The sequence below is a fragment of the Schistocerca cancellata genome, chromosome 3 (genome assembly GCF_023864275.1).
Source record: "Schistocerca cancellata isolate TAMUIC-IGC-003103 chromosome 3, iqSchCanc2.1, whole genome shotgun sequence".
Taxonomy (NCBI): Eukaryota; Metazoa; Arthropoda; class Insecta; order Orthoptera; family Acrididae; genus Schistocerca; species Schistocerca cancellata.
Genome location: NC_064628.1, coordinates 875733825 through 875761493, shown reverse-complemented (window position 1 = coordinate 875761493; position 27669 = coordinate 875733825).

Here is a 27669-nt window from a genome sequence, read left to right as displayed (position 1 = left end):
TTCCCGGAAGTATTTAGCATAGCGCGACATTTTTAGTGATACACTGAAGAGCCAAAGAAACTGGTATAGGCATGCGTATTCCAACATAAAGGCACGTTAATAGGCAGGATACGGCGTTGCGGTCGGCAACGCCTGTATAAGACAACGTGTCGGTTACTGCTGCTACAGTGGCAGGTTATCAAGATTTAAGTGAGTTTCAACGTGGTGTTATAGTTCCCGCACGAACGATGGGACACAGCATGAAGTGGGGATTTTCCCGTCCGACCATTTCACGAGTGTATCGTGAATATCAGGAATCCGGTAACACATCAAATCTCCGACATTGCTGCGGCCGGAAAAAGATCCTGCAAGGACAGGACCAACGACTGGAGAGAATCGTTCAACGTGACAGAAGTGCAACCCTTCCGCAAATTGCTGCAGATTTCAATGCTGGTCCGTCGACAAGTGCCAGCGTTGCGAACAACATCGATATGGGTTTTCGGAGCGAAGGCCCATTCTTGTACCTTGCTGACTGCACGACATAAAGCTTTACGCCTCGCCTGGACCCGCCGACATCGACATTGGACTGTTGATGACTGGAAACATGTTGCCTGGTCGGACGAGTCTCGTTTCAAATTGTATTGAGCGGATGGACGTATACGGGTATGGAGGCAACCTCATGAGTCATTTCAGCAAGGGACTATTCAAGCTGGTGCAGGCTCTGTAATAGTGTGGGACACGTGCAGCTGGAGTGACAAGGAATCCCTGATACGTCTAGATACGACTCTGACAGGTGACACGTACGTAACCATCCTGTCTGGTCACCTGCAGCCATTCACATCCATCGTGCATTTCGATGGACGTGGGCAATTCCAACAGGACAATGCGACACCCCACACGTCCAGAATTGCTACAGAGTGGATCCAGGAATACTTTTCTGAATTTAAACACTGGTCACCAACCTCCTCAGACAAGAACATTTTTGAGCATATCTGGGATGCCTTGCAAAGTGCTGTTCGGAAGAAATCTCCACCCCCTCCTACACTTATGGATTTATGGACAGCACTGCAGGATTCGTGGTGTCAATTCTGTCAGTTCCCTCCACCACTACTTCAGACATAAGTCGAGTCCACGCCTCGTTGTTTTTCGACACTTCTGCGTGCTCGCAGGGCCCTACACGATATTAGGCAGCTGTACCAGTTTCTTTGGGTCTTCAGTGTATTGATGCTTGGAGTTTCTTCTTTAGAACATGTCAGAAAGAATAGACACCATACATTCATGAAACTGATTCGCCCCCATGGGCAATGAATCTACAACCTTCATTGCGGATGCAAACGACATTCGACCTCCTGTGGGAATCTAAAATTAACGAGCATGGCGGACATGAACGAGGACAGCGGATAGGTCGCGCTGGCTGGGATACTGGTCGGCCGAAGAACGTGCCGTGCTAGTCTGTGCATTTGCGAAAAACACTGCGTCCAGGTGGTTCAGTGGTGCACGCAACTGTCTAGCAACCAGCAGAACCTGTTTTCGAAACACCTTGGGGCACATATTTTTCGCTCGTCGCTGCTCATCCCGCATCAAGTCCCGATGCAGTTGGTATCATTAGTTCCTTCCCTTCCCTCTCCTTCCTCCTCCTCCACCTGTACTTCACGTAATATTTAATTTAATACTGCAGTGTGGCCTTTCTTGGGAACTCCAGCTTTCTTCGGCAAAATCGTGGTGACAGCACAGTTTACCACTCGCTATTTGTTTTTGGTATGAAGAACGCTGATATGTCTGGTGGATGTTTGTGGAAAAAAGAGACACTTTGGCGATTTCTCGTCATAAGCCTTCAAAAATAATGAGAATACAGATGTGAGGCACAAGAATTCTCAATATCTGTTGTGCACTCGCATACGCGATGGGTACTGCAAATTTTCTACGAAATGATGTTACGATACCATAAAGCACTCCGTTTTCAGGCAACGAGTGGCCTACCGGGACCATACGACCGCCGTGTCATCCTCAGTGGAGGATGCGGATAGGAGGGGCGTGGGGTCAGCACACCGCTCTCCCGGTCGTAATGATGGTATTCTTGACTGAAGCCGGTACTATTCGGTCGAGTAGCTCATCACGAGGCTGAGTGCACCCCTAAAAATGGCAACAGCGCATGGCGGCCTGGATGGTCACCCATCCAAGTGCCGACCACTCCCGACAGTGCTTAACTTCGGTGATCTCACGGGTGTTGCCTTATTACGATACCATGCAGAAAGAATTTAAAGGTTTAGTTGACAATGAAAGGGCAAGAAGTAACAACGATCGATATATGGGTTTAATTGTTCAGTATTTTGTGGTAAATTTGTAAGTATACGGCACGTAAAGGTGTTAGTGGTATGAAGAGTAAAATTTCTGAAGTCACAGGCATTATTCCACAGCCAGTTGCAACAGTTTTTCGATGGAATTGAACGAAGAGTATATTACTGTGAAGTACGCTGGTTAATTCAATGGACATGCTTGGAAGCATTTATCGATTTAAAACTTGCCGTTGTTGAATTTATGAAGGAGAAAGAAATGCAGGAATGAAAATTAGAACATCCACATTTTAAGCTGACTTGACTGCACACCGCCCGCAGTAAGAGAGAAAGGTGAGAAACAATTTATTCCTGATTGGACGGCGCTGTGTTTAAAAACAAAATCACGTTATAGAAGGGACACATTTTGACAAATGCATTCCAGTTCTCTAATCTCACTGACGTCAGAATAAACGAGAAGTTTGAAGAATTCATTGTGGTCTTGAAAGAATTACAAGGATATGAAACTTCCTTGCAGATTAAAACTATGTGCCGGACCGAGACTCGAACTCGGAACCCGAGTTAGAGTCTCGGTCCGGCGCACAGTTTTAATCTACCAGGAAGTTAAATATTAGTGCACACTCCGCTGCAGAATGAAAATCTCATTCTGGAAACATCCCCCAGGCTGTGGCTAAGCCATGTCTCCGCAATATCCTTTCTTCCAGGAGTGCTAGTTCTGCTAGATTCGCAGAACTTCTGTGAATTTTTGAAGGTAGGACACGAGGTACTGCCAGAATTGAAGCTGTGAGGACGGGTCGTGAGTCACAGTTGGGTAGCTCAGTTGGTAGAGCACTTGCCCGCGAAAGGCAATGGTCCAGAGCTCGAGTTTCGGTCCGACACACAGTTTTAATCTGCCAGGAAATTTCATATCAGCGCACACTCTGCTTCAGAGTGAAAATCTCATTATAATCACAAAGATAGTTTCCTAAACGTCTTAAGGACATTATCAATCTTTTATCTGCTTTCGAGCTGTTTTCGAGACAGTTTGCCGTTTTAGTTGTAAACGCCCTTGTGCCTGTGCAGATGTAACTGACTAGCAAGGTAATTCCCATTTCAATGACACGTCATTTTACGTTAAAACTGTGCAGGACGTCTACGTTTCTTACCTCAGGTAGACTTCTCCACGTCTCCCTCATGAGGTTGCGAAAGTGATACAGCATTTGGAAGGACGTATTTGCGTCACACGGCCTTTTTCCGATTATGATACTTAGTAAGTCACGATTACGTGCCAACTTGAGTGCAAACATCTGTGAAATTGTCTGTGTCTGTCAGTATGCTTACATTTTGTACCAGATAAAAATTATATTATATCTTCAGCGGGCCAAAAGTAATTAAGTAATACTGAAAATATGTTTTGCTTGTGATCCATGTTGTTGAGAAATGTGGAATACAAAACAAAGTTGTATGCAGTGCGACTGCCCTGCCACTTAAATGCTGCGTGTTCGCACTTCCTTCCTCCCCTTCATCTCAGACTGGAGTGGTGTGGCTGTGGAGTAAACGTGCAGCGAAGCTGATCTCTATGGCATTCGTGCCAGGGCGCGGCCTGCTATCCGAAATCTTCGCCACCCTGGCAGATGCTTTATATCGCTGTTCAAATACACCGGTTTCGCAGATAAACAGCTAGAATCATGAAAGCTGAAGAAGACCACGATGGTTTCACAGCGATCAAGAACATTCTCAAAGAAAGTCATTATGAAAACTTTGTAGTGAGTGATAGAGTTCTTTCCAAGATCAGTTACGGAAGAGAGACTTCAGTGGTCCCACGCATTATGCAACGTGAAACTGTCAAGCTTGCTAGGCATGAGCTATAACATTGTTCTGTTTAGCGAACTGGAGAGGAAATAAAACACGATTGTTACACTCCAGTTGCGTAAAACACTTAATTTTGAATAATGAATATGGAAAGAAAAAAGATTTTTTTCATCCTTCCTTTAAAGAAAGTGTGCCATTATACAAGGTGGTCTAAAATTCCCCTTAAGTAGACACAACAACTTGGAAACATGGTGGTAACTCGATCACTTTTACAAGTAATTCATTAGACGTGACCCACTTTTTTTACAGTTCCACTCGTAAATATTAAAGAAACAAAACGGAACTTCATCAGTTTTTACAAACATAGTGCCTCTTCCAGTTTGTGTGTGCGTCTGTTGACGGTGAAGGTACCTCTGTCTCGAAGCCGTTGCGTAATTGCGGCAAAAAGCGTATGCGACAGAGTCGGACCTTTTGGATAACGAACTTGAAAAGGCGACGAGTGGCTATTCCATTACCGTGAGCTTTTCCACACAGAGAATCATGTCGGTGTATTCTACGAACGTGTATTCACCTGTGTTGCTCTAACACTCACAGACACATGAATTACGCACGTCTGTAGCACGGAAACGGTACGGACATGACTTCCAGTTCAAAATGTTGTCTACTCAGACTCCTCTACAAGCACGAGAAGTTTTTAAGGGAATTTTAGAGTACCCTGTATACGTGTAACATGGATCATATTGAACCACTGCAATGGCATATTGATGCACTTACAAAGTTCACCTGGCTGTATGCAGGTGAAGCAATTAGTATTATACGGGAGACTAATTTCGGAAACCCAGTCCAAGTGTTTACCGACAGAGGGACTTGTTGTACTTCTCAAGAATTCGAGGAGTACTGCAGGACAAAAGGAACTGAACACATTTTAATAACGAAAGGACTCCTTACAGCCAATGGACAGTTCTAAGCATATTATTGACAACCATGCAAAGTGGCTCGACGAGATGAATTCGACACACCACAGAAGTGTTGTGAAATGAGTTAAGATGCATTGGTCTTGAAATCACTAAGCTGTTAAGAAGAAGTGATCATTTCAATTGGAGAAAGACGCAATGAATTGAGGAAAGATGATAATTCACAAATCAGTAAGGTGCAAGAAGAGAACAGTAGTGGCTTCAACTGCCCTAGAAGGAAGGCCTGCACGTACAAACGTAGTCATCTCGTGAACACAAACTGGACCAAAATTGAAGTCGAAGGCGAGAACCTTGGTCCGTAACGAGTTACGAAGTTAAAACAAATCATACTCATGACGTGTGCAGCGAGGTTTCCAGGATCACAGCCCGCATCTCGTGGTCGTCCGGTAGCGTTCTCGCTTCCCACGCCCGGGTTCCCGGGTTCGATTCCCGGCAGGGTCAGGGATTTTCTCTGCCTCGTGATGGCTGGGTGTTGTGCGCTGTCCTTAGGTTAGTTAGGTTTAAGTAGTTCTAAGTTCTAGGGGACTTCTGACCACAGCAGTTGAGTCCCATAGTGCTCAGAGCCATTTTTTTCCAGGATCACAACATGTGCTGAAGTTATGCAACCTTGACCAAGTGGTTGCTCACCATCAGACCAGGATGATTTTCAGAATGGTCGAATGTGGGATTCGGACGGGGAATACAATGGTATTGCTACCAAAGAGCTTAATGGCATGCGAGAGAAGACGAGTACTACGGAGTATTTTTTTTTTTTTTTGTGTTCATGGAGGAACTACGTTCACAGAGAAGATGAGAGTTGTATAGGACTGTTATTCTGATCATTCATTTTCGTTCACTGTGGGGTACTGCAACTGTGAAAAAAACAGCATATGTGGAAGTGCGATTTGGTTTTTCGTGTATACGCTTTTAGAAAACTTTAGCTGATTTGTAGACTGTTACGTTTTGAGGTTTTTATCTACTCAGATTTCCATACCTGAGTCAGTGAAAACGGAACCTTTGTTGTCCTTTGTTGTCCAGCTGCGTAAAACTGAACGTACTGAGCCTACTTTCTCTTTACTTTTTCTTATCACGTCTGACAGTAGAGATAACAGAGCCGTAGGTGCTACCACACCTGAAGTGTATCTGCACACAACTAGACATTGGAGTTCTATGTTGACACCGTCAGGAAGGCTGCAAGCAAGGGAAAACTCCCGACGATATCCAGCTGCACTGCAGGATTTATTGATGACAGCATGCTGTTCGGTAAAATAGTCTGTACATAAAATAGTACCCCTTTCGGCTCTCGTTAAGGAGTTATTCTGAGGGATATCATCGGCGAAAGCAAATCTGTTCTACGGGTCGGGCTGGTAGGTAGGTGGGTCAGAAAATTTAGAAAGAGAAATGGAAAAGTTGTAGGCAGGTATAGTGGAAATGAAAGGAGAAAGGTGACAGGAAGAACAGGACCTTCGATCAGGAGAGTATAGAGTGAAGTCAGAAAATCAGAAAAGGCTAATGGGCAGATTGTTGTGAGATATAGTGGAAATTAGTGAAGTACTGTGGCAGGAAGAACAGGTTTCCAGTCAGGTGACTCAAGAGTAACCAACACAATCAATGAAAGACGCCACTGTTTTTCTTATGTAAATCTCTGTTTGTTATATAACATGGCGACCTTACCACTTGAAAATTACTGTTTCGATCCAAGATATCCGCAATTTTGGTGTCATAGCCTTAGATGTTTTCCCTTTTCCTCATCTCCTACTACTGTACATTTAATGTATGTTTATTAAACTGTTTTTTATTTTGAAAAAGGTGGTTACACACCTGTGGACGGTCCCATTAATATAGAGGGTGATCAGAAATAGCCTGCAAGGGGGTCGCAGGCTAGGTCGCGCTCAAGAATAATAGTTAAGAAACTAGTTCTATATATATCATGCCGTTTCCGAATTAATTGGTATTAAAGTTAACCAATCAGGGCGCTGCGCCCACAAATTCAAGCAGCCCGCCAGGTACAAATTAAGTCAGTTGTTGTCAAAGCGTAGATGACAGGGCAAGAGACTGCCCAGCCTTTGGCGCGGTTTCGATCCTTACTGACGTCCCAGGTCCAATTTTTGTATCGCCTGTTGTTCAGGCTTAGAAAACCAAACAAAGAACACGTTTGGCAACACCGTCTCTGGCGGGTACTAGAACTTGCGCTGGCAACGCGGCCTGATTGGTTGACTACAATGATACTTAACTCGGTAATGGCGCGGGGTTTCGAATTTCTTTCTTAACAGTTGTATCTCAACACAAGCCCAAAACACCCTTACGACCTTCTCAAGTTGTTATTAACTACCCTGTACACTACGTAAGACACTGCAAAGTGTTGTCGTATGGTACTTCATAACATTATTAGGGAAGCTCTGCTCTATTCCATTTCATGACTTTGTATATGCCCTTGTACCTTATAACTTTTCTACTAAGGTTTATTTTCGTGAACTGTAACTGTACTAAACTGAACTGCGGTTCTTTATACTCGTATACCTCCGATGTTGTCCTCAACAACACAAGTTTTGTGATTACGGAAACGCCATCTGATAACTGAATCGCCAAACCTAAACCTGTATACTAACATTTTTAATTAATAAAGAAATTACAAAACAAAAACTGTAAACTAAACAAGTTAGCCTGTGAAACTATGTATTGCCCATCTGTGAGCAGTGCTACAGTGCGTGATTTACGATTCCAACACAAAGTTAACAAGATCAATGAACTTTGAAAGAATAATGAACCAAAAAGTTTCTACAAAAATGACCTATGAATTCACGTACTCAGAACTGACTAACCAATTCCTGAACACTGAATAATGCACACACAAATGTTCCACTATACTGTGAAAATCGAACTGTCTGCATTTGTAATGGAACCTCATATACACTTTACATAAACTGGCTCTGATAATGAATTAATGAATTAATTTGCTAAACAAAGCTCACTGTGAATTATGTAACTATAACCTGACTATACTGTAAAACTACTACTAACAAAATTTTTGTGGCCTACCTGTGGCAGTTGAAACTTGAGACTGCTCGAATATGCGCAACAGCAGCAAACAAGCCAAACACGAAATAAAACCTTGCGCAAGTTCAATGCAAGGACGTGCAACTGTTCCGCGCAGACCATGGTTTGCTTTTATTTCGTGCAGCTGTGTTCCGCTCCGTGCAGTGCGACGAGACAAGAAATCAAAAAATAAAATTTTTTTGCGAGGAGACGGTGCTGGAAGTTTAACTTGGTAAATGGCTGATGGAAACCTGACCTTTAAAAAATTGTGTTGCTAAAACAGACTCGTTGTCTGGCTTTCACAACCATCTTCACAAAAATTTATGTTTCCTAACAAACTTTATTCCTCCATATTTAATTTTTTTAAATGGTAAAGGAGCGGTAAAATTGTAAATTCTGATTCCAAACCATGTGAATAGAAAACTTTACTAAATCTCGTCTGAAAAATGAAACCTATTAACCCAAACCAACTAAAACCTTCCGTTATTCACGTACATCGTAATTACGCGCAAAGAAGCTATACGGCAACACTTCATCTCAAAAAAATCTTCACTTATCCAGTTAATCTTTCGATTACGCGATAAGTCACACAAATCTGAGGGCTGTAAATTCAACTGAATACTTAGGGATTACAATTACAAATAACCTAAATTGGAACGATCACATAGATAATATTGTGGGTAGAGAAAACCAAAGACTGCGGTTCATTGGCAGAACACTTAGAACGTGCAACGGGTCTACCAAAGAGACTGCTTACACTGCGCTTGTCCGCCCTATTCTGGAGTACTGCTGTGCGGTGTGGAAACCGCATAAGGTGGGGCTGACGAATGCCATCGAAAAAGTACAAAGAAGGGCAGCTCGTTGTGTATTATCGCGAAATAGGGGAGATAGTGTCACAGATATGATACGTGAATTGGAATGGCAATAATTAAAACAAAAGCGTTTTTCGTTGTGACGGGATGTTCTCATGAAATTTCAATCACTAGTTTTCTCCTCCGATTTCGAAAACATTCTGTTGGCACCCACCTACGTAGGGAGGAATGATCATCACGATAAAATAAGAGAAATCAGGGCTCGCACGGAAAAATTTAAGTACTCGTTTTACCCGCGTGCAGTTCGAGAGCGGAACGGTAGAGAGACAACATGAAGGTGGTTCATTGAACCCTCTGCCAGGCACTTTGTTGTGAATAGCAGAGTAATCAAATACATGTAGGTGTAGATTCAGAATCATAATTCGTAATTCATTCTTCTCTGTATCTTTATGTCTGTGCCTTGAAAGCCATTTTCATCCGCTCAGTAGCATACCAACACCTGAGCCCCTCACTTGCTGCTCGTAGAATACTTACCGCAACGGTAAGCATTATGTTCGTTTCATAACAATTCCCGCAACCGTGACGTCATTTTGAGGTCACGCGCAATATCGAAGACCACATGATCAGCTATCGACTTTGTGCCAAGGGAGAATATGAATATTATTGCTTCTCGATTCACTCGCAGCAATTGAAGCAGCCCTCTTAGGTTCCCGCCTAACCACACACTAGGAAGTCGCTACATATTCGGAAATAAACACACCAATATTTGTGAGGAAAAAAAATACAAATTTTATTACAGTTCGTTTTAGTCCAGCATTTAAAGCTGATCTTTGGGTTTGTGCCTCACCTCAAACTCGAAAGGCGGCATACATTCGGGAATAAAGAGCCAAATATTTGTGAGAAGGAACAATATGAATTTTATTGTTACTCGTTTCAGTCGCAGCAATTTAAGCTGTACTCTTAGGTTCCTGCCTAACGACATGTTCGGAAATCGCTAAATATTTATTCCACCTTTCGTTCTCAGATCAGACTCAATGTAAATAATATCCAATATTGCAAAACATACTTGTTGTACAGCCATAAGGAAGTAACAGGACGTGTTAACAACGCTGGCACGAAAAAAATTTACATGTAACGGGATGCGAACCAACAACTTCGGACTCCAGAAGCCATGACGTTATTCATTACTCTACCACTTAACAGCACACGTTGTTTAACTCCGGTCTTGGTTATCATATTTTGTTTTGAAGGCTTGTTTCGTAGATGCGTTATTGAGTGACATTTAATGGTAACGGTAATGTATTGTGTATTGAATTTATAGTGCTCCATTACATTCAAACAGCATACTGCAAATTACAAAACATGTGTGTTTCATTCTCCACATGTTAAGTACACTCCCGCGAAGCACTCTTATATGAAGGCATTAACTGTCGATAAATCATTACGTGACATTTTCTTACAGATATAAATATAATAAATCATTCCAAGAGAGACTTGTTTTTGTAAATGTCCGGTACACGAGCATGAAATCTTGTGAGTTGAATGCTAAAGAAAATCGATAGCCAAATCATGCCGTCATCGATATTGCGCAAGACGTCAAAATGACGTGACGTTTGCGGGAATTGCTGTGAAACGAGCGTTACTCCAAAGATAATGCTACTAACAACCAAAGATCACAGTGCTTGTACGGAGAACCTTTGTGGCGTAACATGTCGACTATTGAAATCTACTGTTTGAATAATATACAGTACACACGTGCAGAATAAGACACATCGACTGAAAATAGAGCGTACATCACCTTTTGTCGAATGACAAAAATAAACTAGATAACTTACAAACTCTCTTAATCTCATAGTCCCCACACGGAACCGACGACAGGCACACCTGGAATCCGCCTAGTGTGTCGGTGTGATGTTACTTACACACGTACATTATCGTTCAGAACACTCGCGTTCTCATACCTCCTATCTACATCCACCACAATGTTAGTTTCACATGTTTGCCCGACCTTCGCAAAAATTTACGTTTGCACCCGCATTATTCACTTTCACCACTGATGTGATTGTGGTTTGGAGATTAGTACAGTATTGGGATGTGGTGTAACGCATTACAGTTCTTGTTTTCATATCGAAAAACTGTTTTACCCTCCTTGTTTGTTGTGAGGTAACATCTGCGATTATTTAAAGAATTCGTAGTCTACAGGTGTGAGAGTTAACGTGATGTGGTCAGGTGTTCTCATACGGTCGCACTGACGGATATCGTTTTCTTTTTTGTTAAATCTGTATTGATGAAGAGGACCTGGGTAGCGGCTAGCGAAATACTTCTAATCTAATCAATTTCGAATCACAACAGAGCAAGAATTAACGGTGGGTAATAAAATTAACTTAATGTTTGCAAAACCTGTCTTTTTGGACCTTTACGAATCTGAATATGACCTAAAACCTTTCGCTCCAACAAAGTTAAAAAAGTAAATTGAATATATCAGAGATTACGTAGTAGTAGTAGTAGTTGTAGTTGTTGTTGTTGTAGTGGTGTGGTATACTGCCTTACGGCAGGTGTTGTCATGGGTTAAGCTTCTTCCACTTTTGTCTGTCCATAGCCAGTCTTTTCATTTCTGAATATTTGTCTTCCTTGATATTGTCCAGCATTTGATATCTTCTTTTTCCTCCGCCCCTTTTTCCCTCTAACTTTCCTTCTATTCCTTACTTCAATAAACAGTCCCTCCTCAAACAATGTCTAATCCATTTCCGTTTTCTCTTTCTGATGCCTTTCAACATGTTTCTTTCTTCTGCAACTCTTCTTAATACTTCTTCATTCCTTACTCGGTCTTCCATTTCACTTTTTCCATTCTTCTCCATATCCAAATCTCTAGTGCCTCCGATCTTCTCTCATCTTCCTTAATGTCCAAGTCTCCGCACCATACAGTGCAACGCTCCAGATGTAACATTTGGCAAGTCTTTTCCTCAGATCTTTATTAAGTGGTCCGCAAAGTAATTTCTGTTTCCTCTTGAATTCTTCTTTTGCGATTGTTTTCCTAATTTCTGTTGAGCAATACATAATGGAAAAAAGAACACATTGACACCGGTGTGTCAGACCCACCATACTTGCTCCGGACACTGCGAGAAGGCTGTACAAGCAATGATCACACGCACGGCACAGCGGACACACCAGGAACCGCGGTGTTGGCCGTCGAATGGCGCTAGCTGCGCAGCATTTGTGCACCGCCGCCGTCAGTGTCAGCCAGTTTGCCGTGGCATACGGAGCTCCATCGCAGTCTTCAACACTGGTAGCATGCCGCGACAGCGTGGACGTGAACCGTATGTGCAGTTGACGGACTTTGAGCGAGGGCGTATAGTGGGCATGCGGGAGGCCGGGTGGACGTACCGCCGAATTGCTCAACACGTGGGGCGTGAGGTCTCCACAGCACATCGATGTTATCGCCAGTGGTCGGCGGAAGGTGCACGTGCCCGTCGACCTGGGACCGGACCGCAGCGACGCACGGATGCACGCCAAGAACGTAGGGTCCTACGCAGTGCCGTAGGGGACCGCACCGCCACTTCCCAGCAAATTAGGGACACTGTTGCTCCTGGGGTATCGGCGAGGACCATTCGCAACCGTCTCCATGAAGATGGGCTACGGTCCCGCACACCATTAGGCCGTCTTCCGCTCACGCCCCAACATCGTGCAGCCCGCCTCCAGTGGTGTCGCGACAGGCGTGAATGGAGGGACGAATGGAGACGTGTCGTCTTCAGCGGTGAGAGTCGCTTCTGCCTTGGTGCCAATGATGGTCGTATGCGTGTTCGGCGCCGTGCAGGTGAGCGCCACAATCAGGACTGCATGCGACCGAGGCACACAGGGCCAACACCCGGCATCATGGTGTGGGGAGCGATCTCCTACACTGGCCGTACACCACTGGTGATCGTCGAGGGGACACTGAATAGTGCACGGTACATCCAAACCGTCATCGAACCCATCGTTCTACCATTCCTAGACCGGCAAGGGAACTTGCTGTTCCAACAGGACAATGCACGTCCGCATGTATCCCGTGCCACCCAACGTGCTCTAGAAGGTGTAAGTCAAATACCCTGGCCAGGAAGATCTCCGGATCTGTCCCCCATTGAGCATTTTTGGGACTGGATGAAGCGTCGTCTCACGCGGTCTGCACGTCCAGCACGAACGCTGGTCCAACTGAGGCGCCAGGTGGAAATGGCATGGCAAGCCGTTCCACAGGACTACATCCAGCATCTCTACGATCGTCTCCATGGGAGAATAGCAGCCTGCATTGCTGCGAAAGGTGGATATACACTGTACTAGTGCCGACATTGTGCATGCTCTGTTGCCTGTGTCTATGTGCCTGTGGTTCTGTCAATGTGATCATGTGATGTATCTGACCCCAGGAATGTGTCAATAAAGTTTCCCCTTCCTGGGACAATGAATTCACGGTGTTCTTATTTCAATTTCCAGTAGTGTATATTCCATTATTATACTTCCCAACTAAACGTAGTTATTCAAATGCTCTGTTTCCTCTTCCCCTATTGTCATATGGCAATTTTCCCCTTTCTCCAGTTACCATTCTTTTCGTTTTCTTCTTGTTAATCTTCATTCCATATTCTTCTAATTTTGTGTTTAGAACATGTAACATTTGTTCCATCTTTCTTGCACTCTCTGTCACCACAACCATGTCGCCTGCAAATTTTATACACTCCAATCTACGACATCCTTTACAAACTCCTCTCCTTCCGACAAAACTTTCATTAATAATTTCGTCCAGATAGATATTGGGCAGTGTTTGTGATAAATAACAACCTTGTCTTACACCTGTTCCCAGTTTAATATCTTCACTCATCACACCTCCTACTCTTACTCTTGCTCTCTGGTTCAAATATAAATTTCTAATTAGCCTTTTATCCCTCCAGTCAACTCCATGTTTCCTTAGGACTTCCGTCAATTTGTCACATCTGACACAATCAAAAGCCTTCTCAAGATCAATGAACACAACATACACCTTCCTTTTCTTCTCCATGTACCTCTCCCCTATGAGTCTCAGTAGCTCAGTGGCACCTCTGGTTCCCATTCCTCGCCTGAAACCAAATTTTTCTTATCCTGTTACGCAAAAGATATCAAATTTATTATATAATGATACAAACAAGTTACCGAAATTGCCTAAAGAGTGTCAAAAGTTATCCAGGGGCAGATATTTATTCAGATCATATATTAGCAGTAGCTGAGGTTCTAGGTAAATGGAAAAGAACCTGGAACGGACAGAAGAGAGAGCACATTAACTTTCAGAAACTGAAAGAAGACAAAGACAACTGTGAAAAATTAGAGAATGCATATTGTGAAATCATGATGTAAGGACAGGAAACGGAATGCACAGAAGGAAGATGGGATCGTTTTAAAAATGGGAAGGCAGCTAAGGAAACGCTTGGAGTCAAGGAGAGGAAAAATGTAAAGAAAGATTGGGTAACACCAGATATGATAACCAAGATGTGAAACGTCCCCTTAGAACAATTTTAGAATTACTGTGCTGATAAACTTCTTACATTATTTGCTATTCAAACAGCTGAGCAAAACTGAACGTACTCAAACATTCACTAAAGTGACACACAATATTTTTAGCTCAACGCAATCTGACTTTCAAAAATCCCTACAAAAGAATGGCCCTGACTAACATAAACCTATACCTTTCACAAATCACTTACCTCACCAAAAATCTTCGTTACTCGAACTACTGCAATACGGCGAGCGCCACTACTGCCGCCTAAATAAAAGATTCAAACTACTGAAGGCACTAACTACTGATAGGCATAGTTAGCAAATGAAAGATTTTAATAGAGAACAAACAATGTATTTACCTTAATAGTCATCAAAAGTCATAATATATACAGCAGCTCATGACATCCATTTTTACACATTTCAAAACTCCGCCATCTTTCTCCCCACATCCACCACTGCTAACGGCTCACCTCCAACTGCGCAACGCTACGCGCTGTTAACATCCAGCTGCCGCTGCCCAACACTACAATGGCAGACAACAATGCAAACTAGCCACAGACTGCACACAGCACAGCCAGTGATTTTCAAACAGAGCGCTACGTGGCGTTACCAATAAGAAAACCTAAACAGCCTACTTACAGATGGTTGACCGCAGGAAATGGAAAACTGTAAACGCAGAAGAAGGGAAGCGCACCTACAGAGGATTAAATAATGAATTAAGGAGGGAGAACGAAAAAGCAACGGAGAAATGGCAGACAGAAAAGCGTGACAAGATAGAGAAATTGGAGAAAGGAGGAAAATATGACTTGATGTACAAAGAAACAATGTATTTGATATTCAGGGAAAAGAGAAACAACAATGGACTAAAGGAAATAGAGGCAGCAGACGGTAAAATGGTGAATGAACCCAAGAATTAATGAGAAGATGGGAAGAACATATAGAATGACTATATGCTGCAGACAGCCGACCAAGTGAAGAAGAGCTGGGATAGAGGAAGAGGATAAAGTTGCAGATGTTGACAAAGGAAATGCAATACTAACTAGTGAGATTGAAGCATCCATGAAGGAGATGAAAAATGGGAAGGCAATGAGAATTGATGAAATTCCTGCGGAAATGTTAAAGTCATTGAAGAGAGCAGGGTAAAGGGGGTAGACTGAATCGTGTAATCAAATATACATGTCAGGAAAATGGCCAAATGACTTTACAGAAAGTATCTTAATACCTATAGAAAAGAACTGCAAAAAGTGTGAGTAACATAGAACAGTGAGCCTGATATTGCATGCAGCCAAAGTCTTGCTGAGGACGCTCAACAGAAGGCTATATGGAAAGCTGAATTGCATAATAAGAGATTATGTAAGACTTTATAATAAAATTCGGTGGATCAACATCTGTCAAAAGTACAATAACACCAACGATAAATAAGACATTGTGTCACACAGTGTAATCTAATAAGAACAAATTCTCCGTCGTGTATATAATATTGTCGTCAGGGGATTACATCATGCTGGATAACGAAGGTACCACAGTTAAGAAAGTGCATACAGTGACATAACACTGAGTGGTGTAACTACATCTGTGACTTTTTTATGCAGATATGAGATATATTTAAGTATGATGACATAAATAGAACTCTCCGTACCAACCATGTCCTAAATACAAATACGTAAGTACTTACCATATGAGCCATTTTATCACTGATACCTTTACTATCCACATTCTACACATCCAACCTTAACAAATTTTGCTCTCTGTAATAGGTTGCTTGTGAAAATGGGAAGAGCCCGAAACCTGTCAACCAGTAAATAAACAGTGGTTTTGGTGTATAATATCTTTTCTTCAAAAATCGTCACATTACATCATTTTGTATTATCGAACAGTTCACAAGAACTTACCGCACTGCTGAAACGTGTTACCCCACCACAGGATCGAGTTATTACAAAACATACTCATAATTTTAACACTATTCATCGGGAAGTATGCATCTTGGGGAAAACTAAATTAATTACAAAATGTACCAAATGAATTGCTCTTTTCAAATGCCAGCGACCAGGAAGCTGGGAAAGGGAGTTACCAACTGGAAATCTTTGGTAAGGAATTTCCGGTATCAACATTTTACAGATAATCTAGGAAAGACACTCTAAAGCCGTCGTTGGAACACTGATATAGGAGATTTTTCTTCAGTTGTTTTTGGGATAATCTAGGAAAGACACTCTAAAGCCTTCGTTGGAACACTGATATAGGAGATTTTTTTTTCAGTTGTTTTTGGGATACCTCGAGCCATTGACCCAAAATGGTTCAAATGGCTCTGAGCACTATGGGACTTAACATCTGTGGTCATCAGTCCCCTAGAGCTTAGAACTACTTAAACCTAACTAACCTAAGGACATCACACACATCCATGCCCGAGGCAGGATTCGAACCTGCGACCGTAGCAGTCGCGCGGTTCCGGACTGCGCGCCTAGAACCGCTAGACCACCGCGGCCGGCCCATTGACCCAGCTACCGTTTCACTCCTCTGAAGATTTCTCCCGCAGTCTGAGACGGAAGGTCACGCAATACTTCTACGTGTCGACCACAGTCTTTGAGACGGTTGTAAATTAATTAAACACCAGCTGTTAAAGTCTACGTTGTATGATTGTTTCTAGAACAGTACTGCCCCAGACAAAATAACGAGTATATGTGTTTGTGAGTGTGCGTGTGTGTGTACGTCAGCATCGCTGTGCTGCGCTATTAGCGACACGCAGAAATTTCGGTCCTGAGCTACAAAACGACGCCCATTTTTTGTCCATGGTTGTCCACTAGAAACACAGCGCTACACGTCTCCCCCCACACAGCAGGCTTCTGTACTTTAACTGGAAGTTTTCTTTGCGCCCACTGTGCAGGGGGCGATATTTCTGCAATTTGCATCAGACTTAAGTCTCTCTAAAGAATCTAGGACACTATAAACCGTCGTGGCAATGATCTCGCAGGTACCACCTCTTAAAAAAAGATCACAATGTCCAGAACGAAACATGCATGGTCTATGGTTCGATGTAGTTCTGTGGTTTCGAGCAGCACTGAATTTCACAGTAGAGAGCCTAAGTAGAGAGAGAGAGGTAGAGCACAGGGAGAGAGAGAGAGAGAGGCCAATGGTGATATCAACACTGATTAACTGAGATCACAGGATGACATGTAAGTAGGCTGTTTAGGTTTTCTTATTGGCAACGTTACGTAGCGCTCTGTATGAAAATCACTGGCTGTGCTGTGTGCAGTCTGTGGCTAGTTTGCATTGTTGTCTGCCATTGTAGTGTTGGGCAGCTGGCTGTTAACAGTGCGTAGCGTTGCGCAGTTGGAGGTGAGCCGCCTGCAGTGGTGGATGTGGGGAGAGAGATGGCGGAGTTTTGAAATTTGTAAGACTGGATGCCATGAACTGCTATATATATTATGATTATTAAGGTAAATACATTGTTTGTTCTCTATCAAAATCTTTCATTTGCTAACTATGCCTATCAGTAGTTAGTGCCTTCAGTAGTTTGCATCTTTTATTTAGCTGGCAGTAGTGGCGCTCGCTGTATTGCAGTAGATCGAGTAACGAAGATTTTTGGTGAGGTAAGTGATTTGTGAAACGTATAGGTTAATGTTAGTCAGGGCCATTCTTTTGTAGAGATTTTTGAAAGTCAGATTGCGTTGCGCTAAAAAGAAAAAAAAAAAAAAAAGAAACGGATTTTAACGCTCCCAATGTCAATTCCGTAGCACCATTATTTTCAGGTAGTACGTCTTGGTGCAATTCTGCATGTCCTTTGTACGTTCATTTCACGAAATTTAACATCTAGAACAGAGTCGTGTTGGAAGTCGAAGCTTCTCGATTATTGTCAAGTCAGATTTTTACACAAATGTTTACTGAATTTTGGTTGATGAGGGGCTGAATAAATATAAATAACGTCGCTTAAGTAGTTATTAAGAACAGTTAAGAGAAAACGCTAGGTTATTTTGCCATAGGCAGTAAAATAGTGGCCAAAGTTGGTTTATGACGCACTTATTTCGTAATAAATAAATAAAGAACAGAAAGAAAGAAAGCCATAAACTGGACAGTTGAAGCTGAAAAATGGGAATCAGAAAAGCGGTTTGTGGAAACTGACAATATTCCTCTATACGAGTTATGCTTTTCTAAAGCTTAGCAAGTCACGTTTCGAGAATTTAGTCTCATTACAAAGGACAAATATTTACATTGGCATTCTACGTGACATTTACGTATGCTGTCTTGCCCTACAGCTGTCTTTTTACGGTTTTAAGGTATTCTGCTTCCTTCATTATGCAGAAATGCACACACAAGGAAACCATGATACAGAAATACCGCGTCGTGGATTTTCCAGGTATAGTTGAAAATCAGTAGGTCCAACTGACTAGCTGAAAATACACTACTGGCCATTAAAATTGTTACACCAAGAAGAAATGCAGATGATAAACGGATATTCATTGGACAAATATATTATACTAGAACTAACATGTGATTACATTTTCACGCAATATGGATCCATAGATCCTGAGACATCAGTACCCAGAAACTCCACCTCTGGCCGTAGTGACGGCCTTGATACGCCTGGGCATTGAGTCAAACAGAGCTTGGATGGCGTGTACAGGTACAGCTGTCCATGCAGCTACAACATGATACCATAGTTCATCAAGAGTAGTTACTGGCGTATTGTGACGAGCCAGTTCCTCGGTCACCATTGACCAGACGTTTTCAATTGGTGACAGATCTGGAGAATGTGCTGGTCAAGGGCAGCAGTCGAACATTTTCTGTATCCAGAAAGGCCCGTACAGGTTCTGCAACATGCGGTCGTGCATTATCCTGCAGAAATGTAGGGTTTCGCAGGGATCTAATGAAGGGTAGAGCCACGGGTCGTAACACATCTGAAACGTAACGTCCACTGTTCAGAGTGCCGTCAATTCGAACAAGAGGTGACCGAGACGTGTAACCAATCGCGCCCCATACCATCACGCTGGGTGATACGCCAGTATGGCGATGACGAATACACGCTTCCAATGTGCGTTCACCGCGATGTCGCCAAACACGGATGTAACCATCATGATGCTGTAAACAGAACCTGGATTCATCCGAAAAAATGACGTTTTGCCATTCGTGCACCCAGGTTCGTCGTTGAGTACCCCACCGCAGGCGCTCGTGTCTGTGATGCAGCGTCAAGGGTAACCGCAGCCATGGTCTCCGAGCTGATAGTCCATGCTGCGGCAAACGTCGTCGGACTGTTCGTACAGATGGTTGTTGTCTTGAAAACGTCCCTATCTGTTGACTCAGGGATCTAGACGTGGCTGCACGATCCGTTACAGCCATGCGGATAAGATGCCTGTCATCTCGACTGCTAGTGATACGAGGCCGTTGGAATCCAGCACTGCGTTCCGTATTACCCTCCTGAACCCACCGATTCCATATTCTGCTAACAGTCATTGGACCTCGACCAACGCGAGCAGCAATGTCGCGATACGATAAACCGCAATCGCGATAGGCTACAATCCGACCTTTATCAAAGTCGGAAACGTGATAGTATGCATTTCTCCTCCTTACACGAGGCATCACAACAACGTTTCACCAGGCAACGCCGGTCAGCTGCTATTTGTGTATGAGAAATCGGTTGGAAACTTTCCTCAGGTGCCGCCACCGGCACCAACCTTGTGTGAATGCTCTGAAAAGCTAATCATTTGCATATCACAACATCTTCTTCCTCTTGGTTAAATTTCGCGTCTGTAGCACTTCATCTTCGTGGTGTAGCAATTTTAATGGCCAGTAGTGTATGTTACGCGGCGACTAGACTGAAATAGCTACTCCAAACCGTTTGAAATAGAGTAAACTAAACTTACCTAGTCGATAACCGTTATTCCCAGATCGTCAAAAAACTTTAATAAAAGGGTAATATTTCACTATTCTCGGCCTGTGTCCGACGTATGCACTACTGCACACCAGACTGTTCAGTATTCTCCACAGCACATGTGTAACATTATAGGAGTGGTATTCTCTTTAGCCATGTACCAAATAGCAAGCTAGAAGTGCTACCTTGCTGTCATTTCACGTTGCGACGCTAACTAGTTGAAGATTCCACGTTGTAAGCAGGTTGTTTAGGTTTCTATGTTGGTAGCGCCACGTAGCGCTCTGTATGAAAATCACTGACTGTGCTGTGTGCAATCTGTGGCTGGTTTGCATTGTTGGAATTTTTGCTATTGTAGTGTCGGGCAGTTGGATGTGAACAGCGCGTAGCGTCGCGCAGTTAGAGGTGAGCCGCCAGCAGTGATATATATATATATATATATATATATATATATATATATATATATATATATATATATATATATATATGATGCCTTTGAATATTATTAAGGTAAATAAATTGTTTGTTCTCTATCAAAATCTTTCATTTGCTAACTATGCCTATCAGTAGTTAGTGCCTTCAGTAGTTAGAATCCTGTATTTAACTGGCAGTATTGGCGCTCGCTGTACGAGGTGCATTCAAGTTCTAAGGCCTCCGATTTTTTTTCTCCGGACTGGAAAGAGATAGATACATGCGCATTGTTTTAAAATGAGGCCGCGTTCATTGTCCCAGAGGTGGCAGCACCGTACGGCAGATGGAATTTTACCGCCAGCGGCGAGAATGAGAACTGTTTTAAATACTTAAAATGGCGACGTTTTCCTTACTTGAACAGCGTGCAATCATTCGTTTTCTGAATTTGCATGGTGTGAAACCAATTGAAATTCACCGACAGTTGAAGGAGACATGTGGTGATGGAGTTATGGATGTGTCGAAAGTGCGTTCGTGGGTGCGACAGTTTTGTGAAGGCAGAACATCGTGTGACAACAAACCGAAACAACCTCGGGCTCGCACAAGCCGGTCTGACGACATGATCGAGAAAGTGGAGAGAATGGTTTTGGGGGATCGCCGAATGACTGTTGAACAGATCGCCTCCACAGTTGGCATTTCTGTGGGTTCTGTGCACACAATCCTGCATGACGACCTGAAAATGCGAAAAGTGTCATCCAGGTGGGTGCCACGAATGCTGATGGACGACCACACGGCTGCCCGTGTGGCATGTTGCCAAGCGATGTTGACGCGCAACGACAGCATGAATGGGACTTTCTTTTCGTCGGTTGTGACAATGGATGAGATGTGGATGCCATATTTCAATCCAGAAACAAAGCGCCAGTCAGCTCAATGGAAGCACACAGATTCACCGCCACCAAAAAAATTTCGGGTAACCGCCAGTGCTGAAACAATGATGGTGTCCATGTTCTGGGACAGCGAGGGCGTAATCCTTACCCATTGCGTTCCAAAGGGCACTACGGTAACAGGTGCATCCTACGAAAATATTTTGAAGAACAAATTCCTTCCTGCACTGCAACAAAAACATCCGGAAAGGGCTGCGCATGTGCTGTTTCACCAAGACAATGCACCCGCACATCGAGCTAACGTTACGCAACAGTTTCTTCGTGATAACAACTTTGAAGTGATTCCTCACGCTCCCTACTCACCTGACCTGGCTCCTAGTGACTTTTGGCTTTTTCCAACAATGAAAGACACTCTCCGTGGCCGCACATTCACCAGCCGTGCTGCTACTGCCTCAGCGATTTTCCAGTGGTCAAAACAGACTCCTAAAGAAGCCTTCGCCGCTGCCATGGAATCATGGCGTCAGCGTTGTGAAAAATGTGTACGTCTGCAGGGCGATTACGTCGAGAAGTAACGCCAGTTTCATCGATTTCGGGTGAGTAGTTAGTTAGAAAAAAAATCGGAGGCCTTTGAACTTGAATGCACCTCGTATTGCAGTAGTTCGAGTAACTAAGATTTTTCTGAGGTAAGTGATGCATGACAGGTATAGGTTATTTTTAGTCAGGGCCATTCTTTTGTAGGGATTATTGAAAGTCAGATTGCGTTGCGCTAAAAATATTGTGTGTCAGTTTAGTGTTGATCAACATAAGTAAAGAGAGAAATGTTTGAATGCGTTCAGTTCTGCTCAGCTGTTTGAAAATCAAATAACGTAAGAGGTTTATCAGCACAGTAATTGACTAATTTTTCCATGGGGACGCTTCAAAGTAATCTGAAGAAAATATAGCGACCGCCTGAGGACAAGTCTCTCTCTCTCTCTCTCTCTCTCTCTCTCTCTCTCTCTCTTTCCCTTTCTTTCTCTCTCTCTCTTTTCTTTCAGTTTCTGTCCCTCTCCCTCTCTCTACGTAGGCTCTCTATTAGCCATTGCACTGCAGTGCCATCCTACGGTGGTTCCGCGGTCTAGAGAGCGATTCTCCCTCCAGACAGACAGAGCTCAGCACCAGTGGTAGGAAGAGGACCGATTGCAGGGCAGGCTACCGCTGGGGCGCCCCGGGGAGGCATCCGCGAGCAGCAACTTCCGAACGCTACTTTTGCCCCTCGAGTCTCGGGCGTACTCTTGCGGCTGCTGAGGTATGATAATACCGCCTCTATCTGCATAAAAGCAGCCGACGCGGCAGCCGCAGACAAAGGAGGCGACGTGCACCCAGGAAGCGCACCCGCCCACCTTTGTTCCTCCACAGTTTCTGGCCTCCTAGCCCGAGAAAAGAGCTTTCTGCACTTGGAAGGCCGTCATATAGCATCCAAGTAGTCTCGACCATTTGCTAATCAACGTACACTGTGCAGTCACAAGGCTCATAATACGCCATCAGTGCACTGTGTGACATACGACAGTACGTCATGGAATACACAGGGTGATTCAATGCTATTTTTTGAATGTGTGGTGTCTGTTCCTTCGAAAGAACAGATACCATTTGGATCCCGCAGCTGTGAAGCACTACATGTAAACTGCGCAGTGGTTACCGCACCTGCCTAGTAAGCAGGAGATCCCGTGTTCGAATCCCGGTCCGGTACACATTTTCGCTCCTCGAGGCTGATTCTGCTTAATGTCCCGCTGCAGCCGGCAGCAGTGATCGCTCTTCAATGCACATATATTCATTGGCTCTGAGCACTATGGGACTTAACATCTACGGTCATCAGTCCCCTAGAACTTAGAACTACTTAAACCTAACTAACTTAAGGACAGCACACAACACCCAGCCATCACGAGGCAGAGAAAATCCCTGACCCCGCCGGGAATCGAACCCGGGAACCCGGGCGTGGGAAGCGAGAACGCTACCGCACGACCACGAGATGCGGGCACATATATTCATTCAAAAGTAACTGTACACACTTCGAAGGTGTACTATGAGCACAAAAATAAGAGTTAAATGTTAAATAAACGTCTGTCTGAAATTGATTTATTTCCAAATTATGATGCGTAATATCATTTGCTGTAGGCATTTCATCGTGAGCGTGTCGTGTTCGCCTGCAGATCGAATTATGTTGCTTTGTAGACCCCTCTACACTGTTTGGTTACTTCTGGCATGAAATGCCTCTGTTTACTTGACTTCGGCGCGGTCCGTTGTACTCTATGGCGCTGTTGTAGTGTAATGGCACCAGACTTACTACGTAAATTCACTCTACACTCAGTTGTTGAGTACGGTACGATGGAGTACTGTGAGGGTGAATACGCGCCGCGCGGAATTAGCCAAGCGGTCTAAGGCGCTGCGGTCATGGACTGTAAGGCTGGTCCAGGCAGAGGTTCGAGTCATCCCTCGGGCATGGGTGTGTGTGTTTGTCCTTAGGATAATTTAGGTTAAGTAGTGTGTAAGCCTAGGGACTGATGACTTTAGCACTTAAGTCCCATAAGATTTCACACACGTTTGAACATTTTTTTGGTGAATACGCAGGTATGCACCTTCTGTACGGCACAGTAGAGGGGAATGCTCGGGCAGTTAGACGACGGTATGGTCATGGAAATGTTTTGAAACAGAAGAGGTACGACCCCCATTGAAAATGTCCTTCGCAGATGGAAACAAAACGTTGCATTTTAAGGTGAAATCCATTGGACCACACATAATAGCACGGAAAATTTTATTAACTGTGACATTCCGGCCGTGAAAGTTTACATTTTACGAACAGTTCCAAACCATGAACTTCCACAGTTGTGGAGAGGCGTGTAGGGGTTAAGCAGGCCCCAACTAGATAATTCTGGTGTTATAAACATCCTGGAAATGGTAGACAAATAGCCGATGATAAGTACCCACCCTGTAAGTGCCACTTTAGAGGTTTCTCAATGAACTGTATAGCGCCTGTTTCGGAGACAGTAATTCCACCCATTTCACCTGCAGAAGATACACACCTGTAAAGTACCCTAGACGTCATAATTTCTCTCAGTGGTTACTCGAGCACCACGCTGCTGATTCGCTGTCGTCTGGTATTTTTTTGCGGATGAGAGCATTTTCACCCTTGAGGGTATCGTGAATGATCATAACATGCACGTGTGTACGCGCATGTGAATCCTCGCGTAACTACAGTACGAGCATATCGACGTAGTTTTGCAGCGAACATTTGGTGTGATATTGTGGACAATAAGTTACTCGGACCGCACGTTTTCCCACAACGTCTGACTGGCAGAGTGTATCGACAGTGTTCGGAACATGCTTTGGGTGGTCCGCTTCATGACGCTACAGGAACCAACTTATGGTTTATGGACGACGGTGCCCTGCACATTCAGTGTGGAGTCGAGAGAGCATCTCAGTGTGGCTTATACTGGTGGATAGGTCGTGCACGACCAGTTACTCGGCACCTCAGATCTCCGGATCTTAACCCCTGGATTTCTACCTTTGGGGCCATCTCAAGGAGCTCGTGTGTGGAGTTTCGACCGAGAATGTAACGCAACTAAGGCAGCGAACTGAAAATGGTGGTGATGAATGAGATGAACGGAGCGGTAAGATGGCGAGCGCTTCACTATTTTCTGCTCCGTGGGCATTGTTTTGAACATGTTCTGCGGTAAATGTACAGTATGTGTCCATAATGAGATTTTCACTCTGCAGCGGAGTGTGCGCTGATATGAAACTTCCTGGTAGATTAAAACTGTGTGCCCGACCGAGACTCGAACTCGGGACCTTTGCCTTTCGCGGGCAAGTGCTCTACCATCTCAGCTACCGAAACACGACTCACGCCCGGTACTCACAGCTTTACTTCTGCCAGTATCTCGTCTCCTACCTTCCAAACTTTACAGAAGTAAAGCTGTGAGGACCGGGCGTGAGTCGTGCTTCGGTAGCTCAGATGGTAGAGCACTTGCCCGCGAAAGGCAAAGGTCCCGAGTTCGAGTCTCGGTCGGGCACACAGTTTTAATCTGCCAGGAAGTTTCGTACAGTATGTAGTTATTTTGAATTTCGGGTTCCTTCTTTCCGAGAAGAATTAATTTTGTTTTGTTTGTCTTGCAATTGTGATCCCTTCTCTATTGCGTAACTATCAAATAAAGCAGTTTCATACAAAACTATCTTTTATCATTTTTCGATTATTTCCATGCGAACATTTCACTCATGAAGTGTATGCAGATAGTTTTGAACCACCAAGAATTAATTCTGAGTTGTTTGTAGTGCACTTGTGATCCCCACTGCTCTTCGTATTTCCAAAGAAAAGCAATTTTAGACAAAATTTAATTCATAATTTTACTCTTATTTTGATGCATAAATTACAGCTACTTCTGAATTACCTTGCATATAGTCTGGCTAGAAATTAAGGCAAACCTCGTGTCACACGGAGTTCCGATTTGCAGTAAGTTTGTTGGCTGGCTCGCACGGCGGCTTTCAAGCTGGTTCCGCAGACGGCTACGTTGCTTTTCTGCAGGAAGCTTCGCATGTTCTCAGGTGTTAACACCGGTGCTGTTTCCCTTCTAGAGTTCTCGGAATGCTATCTGCGTTAGCCAATTAGGAGCCCTGACGACATGCGACTTCGCAGCCTGGAAGATGGAGCTCCTCTATCAGTGCGGCCAACATAGACGTATGAGTACAGTTCATGCATACAGACGTGATGTGCTGTAGACAGTGGTGTACATGTTCCGCTTTTAACCCGCCAATGCTTGCCCGGTGGCGAGGCGGGCAGGCCGCCGCGCCTTGTCAACAGAACGGGCAGGCTGCTTCACTCCCAGCCAAGCCAAGCTGAACCCAACCCGGGCGGGCTGCGGGAAACTAGCTTGCCTGCCCCATATTACAGCTGAGCTGCGCTACGCAGCCGTTTAGTCTGCGCGCGTCATTGTAGTATTATGAACATTAATTAAAAGTTTTTATTTTACCTGAGCACCAAAAGACAAACCCCAACATTTTATATATATAAGGTCAAAAAATATTGGGTTTTATTTGTACATTCTTCCTTTACGCGTATATTTCGGGCTTATTATCTATATAAATAAAAATGAATTGCCAAATGCGTTGATAAGCGTAAAACTCGAGAACGGCTGGACCAATTCGGCTAATTTTTTTTTTTTTTTTTGCTGTGTTCGTAATTCTCAGGACAAGGTTTTTATGAAATAAATTTTTTGGAAAATCGACCGAAAAATTGGAAAATTTGGGAAAAACTGGAAGTGCGTTTTCATTGTGTCCGTGTTTTGTATTTCATACAATCTTGATGAAATTTTGCACACTATACCTTGAAACCAAGAGGAAGGTCACAGTCTACATAAAATTTCGTAGGGTGCATGGCAGAGGTTACTTTACCTAACGGAATTCGACAAATTGTACGTTTTTATTCCGATCTTGATGAAATTTGGCACACTTGATATTCAAAGCAGGATGAAGGGCGCTGTCTGCTTAAAATTCTGAATAGTGCATGGCGGAGGGTACTTTACTTACACACTTCTACACCAACCTACAGTTTTATTCCGATCTTGAAGAAATTTTGCACACTTGACCATCAAGAGGAACATCACTGTCTACATAATATTTCGGACAGTGCATGGAATAGAGTACTTTACAAAAGATTTGGACATCGTTTGCGGGTTACCATGAAATCCTTCTCCCTCTATACTGCTAAATGGTCTCAGGTCCTTAGCACACATTTCGATGCACTTTTCGGCCACTAAATCTTTGTAATCTTTCAAGATATTTACGGAGTGAGGGAACTGCTTGTCAAATTTGCACACATGTCGTAACATACTCGAGGTTCCCGAATAAGTACTTAAGAGCTTTTTACATAGTTTGCATTGAGACACACCTACCGATTTATTTGAAGCGGCCTCATAAACACACTAAAACGTTTCCCATGCGGCACCTATGCTCTGTTTCGTTACCAGCATGTATTCGCCAGTTGTCAATTCTTTTTAATCTCACTAAAATTCGACCTATTCATTGTGCTGCCCCCACCGTTGCGATAAATGAACTGCGCGCTAACTACCTGGCTACTCTAGTCACGGTAGCTTGACAGCGCAACCTGTTGTCAGGCGCAGCAAGCTGAGC